At 44.3% G+C, this 7,032-nt stretch overlaps 1 long non-coding RNA gene across 1 annotated transcript; it reads right to left on the bottom strand.

The window, feature by feature from the left end:
- On the bottom strand, positions 1-542 carry LOC139553555 (uncharacterized). Its single transcript, XR_011670678.1, has 2 exons — positions 301-542; positions 1-205 (listed from the first exon to the last, which is right to left on the bottom strand). It is a non-coding gene; the product is annotated as an uncharacterized lncRNA (long non-coding RNA).
- Positions 543-7,032: the final 6,490 nt, after the last annotated feature.

Here is a 7,032-nt window from a genome sequence, read left to right as displayed (position 1 = left end):
TTTTACTTTAAAAACCCTGCTAATTGAAATCACAAATACAAAACCAACATGAAACAAAAAGGGGCACAGGAAGCGCAGCAAGCCCAGCAGGCAGGTGCCGTTTTCGCCATTATAACTTTCAACCCCAAATCCATTTGCTCTCACCAAGCATAGCTGCATAAAGGGTCCACCATGCCAGACATCATGACTTCCTGTGGGTGGCCACCTAGAACACAAAAACAGGGGGGTTTAAATACAGGTAGGGAACATTCAATTAACCAATGCGATTGCTTCCTGTAATAACAAGGTAATTAGTCACACCTGTACTTCAACCATGGGCTGCTGCTTCAGGGCAGTAGGGATAATGCCTTATTCACTCATAGGAAAAGATTGTTGTTTCACAGATGAATAAAACAGATGAAATGAAGTGCTTGTGTTGGTCTTTGATTTATTAACTCCTTCAATCTGCGACAGGTTATTGGGGTAGTTTCAGAAGCATCTAGGAGTCACTGAGGTCAAGTCCCTCTTGGTTGTGATGATGAAGATCCTAACCTCCAGGTCAACTGAAAAATTAAACAAAGTATCAAACAACTAGTCAAATACGGAGTCCTGGAACATGCCAATTATCAACAACATCTTTGTACGTTGGGTGAGTAGAAGCAGTTAGTGTAGCTGTCACCTTAGTATCAACCTCCCGGGTGGCGCAGTGGTCTAGAGCACTGCATCGCAGTGCTAGCTGTGCCACCAGAGTCTCTGGGTTCACGCCCAGGCTCTGCCGCAGCCGGCCGCGACCGGGAGGTCCGTGGGGCGACGCACAATTGGCTTAGCGTCGTCCGGGTTAGGGAGGGTTTGGCCGGTAGGGATATGTGGATATTGTAAAGTGTAAAGTGGATATTGTAAGTGGTTGTTCCACTGGATATCATAAGGTGAATGCACCAATTTGTAAGTCGCTCTGGATAAGAGCGTCTGCTAAATGACTTAAATGTAAATGTATCAATTGTGGCGACGCCTTCCATTGTGTAGGCATAGAAACATAAACGTCCTTTGTCTGTCACGAATGTTGAATAAAATCTATATTTGAACTTACTCTGCCAATTGTCTGTGGGGCTGGTCCTTTAGTCGGTCGAAATTTGAGTCAAAATATCCACAGGAAAGTATTATTAAACAGACTTCAAAACGTGGGTCTCTGTGTGTGGCAATCAAGATTAGTTTGTTGCAGACCTAAGGCACGTGCACAAGACGGAAGTACATGCATGTGATGCATGCATACTAACCGTCTTGCAGGTGTTGTTTACATGGTTTTGCTCATGTACCAGGTGATAGAAATTTCAACGGCAGTACCGGTGCACTAAAAAGTCAGGGTAAATAATACTTTCCTGTGAGTATGGTCTCAAATTTCGACCCACCGAAGGGCCAACCGAATCGACAGACCTTACAGTAAGTTCACATCACATTTTATTCAACACTCTGGCTTGTAAGTAAACTAAGTTTAAGTTTTGCAGTGCTTTGTTTCAGACTGTAAACCAAGAATTGGTATCAAAGTCTGATTTAACTGTCACCTTAACGTGAGTGTTTCTATTTTCAATTGCACTTTATATTTCCATTCTATCTGCCATAATATAATCCAAATGATCCAGTCCGGGAGTTTTTTGTTGTTGGTATATTTGTGGATTATGAGTGGTTGTGACCCCTCGTATTGTGAGTTATGTTGACTTGTTGATAATAATTGTGTTGATGACGTGTATGTGCCCAGTCTACATCCTCTCAGAGGGCGAGCATGCATGTAGCTCTCATGTTATTGTCTATTGTGGCCGACCGGCGACAGCCTGTCCTCTGACACAGTAACGCATGGCTTGTGCCGTACTGACCTACAACTACCCCTCTTGTTTGTCAGCAGTTGTTTGGCCTACTTTCATTAACAACAACACATTTGTTTAGTTCTTAATTTCCATGAAAAAGGAATAAACAAAGCGGCAAGTGGGAGGGGCAGCTGAACGTTGGGGGAGAGGGAGGAGGAGTGATGGAGTTTAACAACAAGAACAATAGCGACAACAATGGCGACACCTAAAAGAGCTGACGAACAGTACTCACATGAATCGAGCAACAACAAAATGCAACTCTGATTAACGCTGCCTTAGTCAATTTTAATAGGCAGTGAATAATGAACAAAAGATAACAGCACAATGAAATAAAACTAACAAGCCCTCAACAAATGCTCCAGCATTGGTCCAGTATTTTCTTTGGAAGGAGCAGTTTTCATCAGAAACATAAATGATAATACATGCTACTAATCTGGATGGAAGAAGACCACAATAACAAAAAACAATGTCAAATAAATACATATTTTAACGCAATAGTTGTTCTTCATGACCTTATGGACCCCAACAGAAGTGTTTGCCACAGGTGACAGCAGGTCCTCAAACTGAATCAGCTGTTGAGTTTGCTGCCCCCCCCCCCCCTCCCTGGACAGTAAGGATGCTACAGTTTACTAATGAGTGTAGGCCATAGCTTTAAGAGTCCTTAATTAGTGGCACACTGACACAGCGCAGGCCCAGCGGGGGATGGGGGGGGCACACTGGGGAGAAGGGAGCAGGAGGAGAAGAAGCGCGGGGGGGGGGGGGGGGGGGGGGGGTTAGGAGGCAGACGGAGTAAACAAGAAGCATACTGTTGCACCTCCCTTCCCTCTTTTATACCTGAACATCATCAAATCTATCTAGTGCACCCCCGAAACGCAACATAGGAGTCCATAAATTCATTCACTCTATCTCTGTCGAATGTTTTTTAAATGACAGGGGGAACTCTTTCAAACTGAGTTGATTATCCTATAAACACAGTGTGCCATTGATATCTTGCAAGGTTAGGACATTGACCCTGCACACCCTGACCGAATGAAACACTAAGTGTGACAAACAAGCGAGACATCATGTTTGACTTGAATTATCAGCAGCCCCATAGGGGGGCAGAGGGACCAGTCCCCAGAGACAGACGAGTGTGTGTGGAATATTAACAGGGGATCACCAGTGACCAGTAGGTCAGGGGACTGGGCAGGGCAGTGCTGGGGAGTTGGGGACATTCCTTTAGCAGGTCTTTAATGTGATCTGGCTGGACATGCTCCCCATCAGGTGATCTGGGCACAGCCAGGCACACTTCTAGCACACAACCACCACAACCCTGGCGAGTGTGTGTTTGTCTTGCAGGGGGTGTGGGGTTGGGGGTCCCAGATGGGTTAATGGGAAGTTTAGCATCAGGATTACAATGCAACAGTGCCGGCTTCAGATTGAGTAACGATTACCCCAAGCGCACACTGTCTAAACCCCCCTACTCCTCCTCTACTGCCCACTTTCAACAACTGGGGATGGTTGTGGCCAGGCCACCGGTCACAGCGAGTCCAGGCACACGGCCAGTCAACCGCTCATCCTCTACAACAGGAAAAACACCACCTGGATCTCCCCATCCCATCCCTCCATCAGGGCCACTCAGGGCTGGTGGACTGATCTGTTTGTGAAATGTGTGTCCTGCCTCTGTCTGCCTACCCTCCCCACGGCGCCAGGCCCCAGCTAGCCTGCCAGGCAGGCAGGGAGAGAGAGGGAAATTGAACTGTTAAGTGCAGGGACGACAGCTCCACTAATTAAATTCCCCAGGTTAATCCCTGCCGATCAACTCATCACACTCTCCAGCCAGTCCCTGCAAGGAGAGAGAGAGGAGAGGGGGAGGGAGAACAAACAATAAACGTGATAATTTAAACAGCTACAATGGTCGCAAGCAAGAGAAGACAAAAGGACGGTAAAAAAGCAAAGTGAAATAATGAAACAATAGATGGCAGGATGGGTGTGCTTGGAACGGCATAGCCCTACTGTATTGTGCGCATGTTTCATGAAATGCATCTTTATAAACAAGCACTTAAACGAAACACGTCAAACAGAACACAGAGACAAACACCTGCCACTATTGACATATGTTAATATGACCAAGCTGTTAACATGCTAAAACATCCTGAACAATAGCCATTAGCCCACATGGCCTCTTCTGTACTGAGATGTAGAGCTACTGTATACATGCAATACAGACAGAATTCAAAGGATGTCCTGTATATGTCCAAACAAAGATACTCTCTCAGCTCAGTTAATAATTAATTTTACCAACCACTGCCTTCTGTCCAACTCATTTTATTATATATTATAGCTACAGTTGAAGTCAGAAGTTTAAATACACTTAGGTTGGAGTCATTAAAACTCGTTTTTCAACCACTCCACAAATTTCTAGTTAACAAACTATAGTTTTGGAAAGTCGGTTAGGACATCTACTTTGTGCATGACACAAGTCATTTTTTCAACAACTGTTTACAGACAGATTATTTCACTTATAATTCACTGTATCACAATTCCAGTGGGTCAGAAGTTTACATACACTAAGTTGACTGTGCCTTTAAACAGCTTGGAAAATTCCAGAAAATTATGTCATGGCTTTAGAAGCTTCTGATATGCTAATTGACATCATTTGAGTCAATTGGAGGTGTACCTATGGATGTATTTCAAGGCCTACCTTCAAACTCAGTGCCTCTTTGCTTGACATCATGGGAAAATCAAAAGAAATCAGCCAAGACCTCAGAATTTTTTTTGTAGACCTCCACAAGTCTGGTTCATCCTTGGGAGCAATTTCCAAACGATTGAAGGTACCACATTCATCTGTGCAAACAATTGTACGCAAGTATAAACACCATGGGACCACGCAGCCTTCATACCGCTCAGGAAGGAGAGGTGTTCTGTCTCCTAGAGATGAACGTACTTTGGTGCGAAAAGTGCAAATCAATCCCAGAACAACAGCAAAGGACCTTGTGAAGATGTTGGAGGAAACAGGTACAAAAGTATCTATATCCACAGTAAAACGAGTCATATATCAACATAACCTGAAAGGCCGCTCAGCAAGGAAGAAGCCACTGCTCCAAAACCAGCATAAAAAAGCTAGACTGCGGTTTGAAACTGCACATGGGGACAAAGATCGTACTTTTTGGAGAAATGTCCTCTGGTCTGATGAAACAAAAATAGAACTGTTTGGCCATAATGACCATCATTATGTTTGGAGGAAAAATGGGGATGCTTGCAAGCTGAAGAACACCATCCCAATCGTGAAGCACGGGGGTGGCAGCATCATGTTGTAGGGGTGCTTTGCTGCAGGAGGGAGTGGTGTCATGAGGATGGAAAATGATGTGGATATATTGAAGCAACATCTCAAGACATCAGTCAGGAAGTTAAAGCTTGGTCGCAAATAGGTCTTCCAAATAGACAATGACCCCAAGCATACTTCCAAAGCTGTGGCAAAATGGCTTAAGGACAACAAGGTCAAGGTATTGGAGTGGCCGTCACAAAGCCCTGACCTCAATCCTATATATAATTTGTGGGCAGAACTGAAGAAGCGTGTGCGAGCAAGGAGGCCTACAAACCTGACTCAGTTACACCAGCTCTGTTAGGAGGAATGGGCCAAAATTCACCCAAATTATTGTGGGAAGCTTGTGGAAGGCTACCCGAAACATTTGACCCAAGTTAAACAATTTAAAGGCAATGCTACCAAATACTAATTGAGCGTATGTAAACTTCTGACCCACTGGGAATGTGATGAAAGAAATAAAAGCTGAAATAAATAATTCTCTCTACTATTATTCTGACATTTCACATTCTTAAAATAAAGTGGTGATCCTAACTGACCTAAGACAGGGAATTTTTACTCTGATTAAATGTCAGGAATTGTGAAAAACTGAGTTTAAATGTATTTGGCTAAGGTGTATGTAAACTTCCGACTTCAACTGTATGTGGAATAACTTTCCTATTAATCAGTGCATTGCTACTCTTAACCTGCCATGTGTATCTGCCCTCTGGCCTGGTCCTGGCCAGGGGTGTGAAGTCCTGCACCTCGCCCACTGAGATGGGCCTTGGCCCTGTTATTCTCCCAGCATTCATTGCTCATAAGTGGCCCTATGTCTGACCCTGTGGCTCCCAATACAGAGGGAAATAGGCATTCTGAGGGTGTTTTTGGTGACCTCAACTCCAATAAGAGGCGTAACATTAGCCTCTGTCTATAATATGATGCCAACCAAGATGTTGGAGGCTCACACAAATCTTTTTTTTTTTTTTTAGCATTATGGCTGGTAGGTGACATCTGTCTACCCCCTACACTGAATGTTGTGGCTGTCATTTAAAAATCACACCACAATCAACAACAGAAACAATAGTGTTTATTAACCAGAGTCTGAGGGCACATTAGGGCCAGACTATCAAGTGTCTATCAAGTCAAAGCAATAACCTCCAGTCCCAGAGCAGTCTGGTATACACGGCAGAGTGCCTGACCTCTGAGGACCAGGAAGTGGGCTGTCAGAACAGCCAGTCTACAGTCAGACCACCCCGCTCTGGCCTCTTCATGTTAGCATGTCTATTGGACGTCCTGCACTGTGGGGCAATAACGCTTGTCTAAACTCAGGTAGTCTAATCACCTTTACACCATTCATCAAGATGCAGAAATCCTATTCTCACTATATTGCACTTCATATGAAATGTACACGTTGTACTGTTTAAGACATGATGCAAGAAGTGTGGTGGTGGTTGTCTAAAATGGACATGATAAGTTAGGGAAAATGTGGGTGTTTTATACAGTGTGGGTGTGGTGTGTTTTGAAAGGTGGGTGTATTACTGTATACTGTGGGTGTGCTGCGTCACAGCCAGCATGCGCCTGCGTTGTGGCTCCGCTCAGAGGTGTAATGCCTGATTAGGGGATTACAGGAAAGTACTTCTTTGCAGTTCTGTGAGAAACAATTATTAACATGTTGGTGTCTCTAATCCTGGATAAACACAGCTTTTCAAGAACAGCCAGATTCTCTTTCTTCCCTTTAAAAAAAAATCTGTGTCTAAACCCTGTAGTCACTTGAACTCCAAAGCCTAGCTAGTACCAGTTGAGGAGACAGGCCAGTGGCATGGAACACTGTCATTACAGAGGTGCTGCTGAGTTACTGCTCATAGCTCCTGGAAGAAGACATGGCTGGTCAGCAGGGGTGAATATTTAGGG

This window comes from Salvelinus alpinus, chromosome 25 (genome assembly GCF_045679555.1).
Source record: "Salvelinus alpinus chromosome 25, SLU_Salpinus.1, whole genome shotgun sequence".
In the NCBI taxonomy this organism is placed as follows: domain Eukaryota; kingdom Metazoa; phylum Chordata; class Actinopteri; order Salmoniformes; family Salmonidae; genus Salvelinus; species Salvelinus alpinus.
This window is presented reverse-complemented; position numbering and strand designations above follow the sequence as displayed.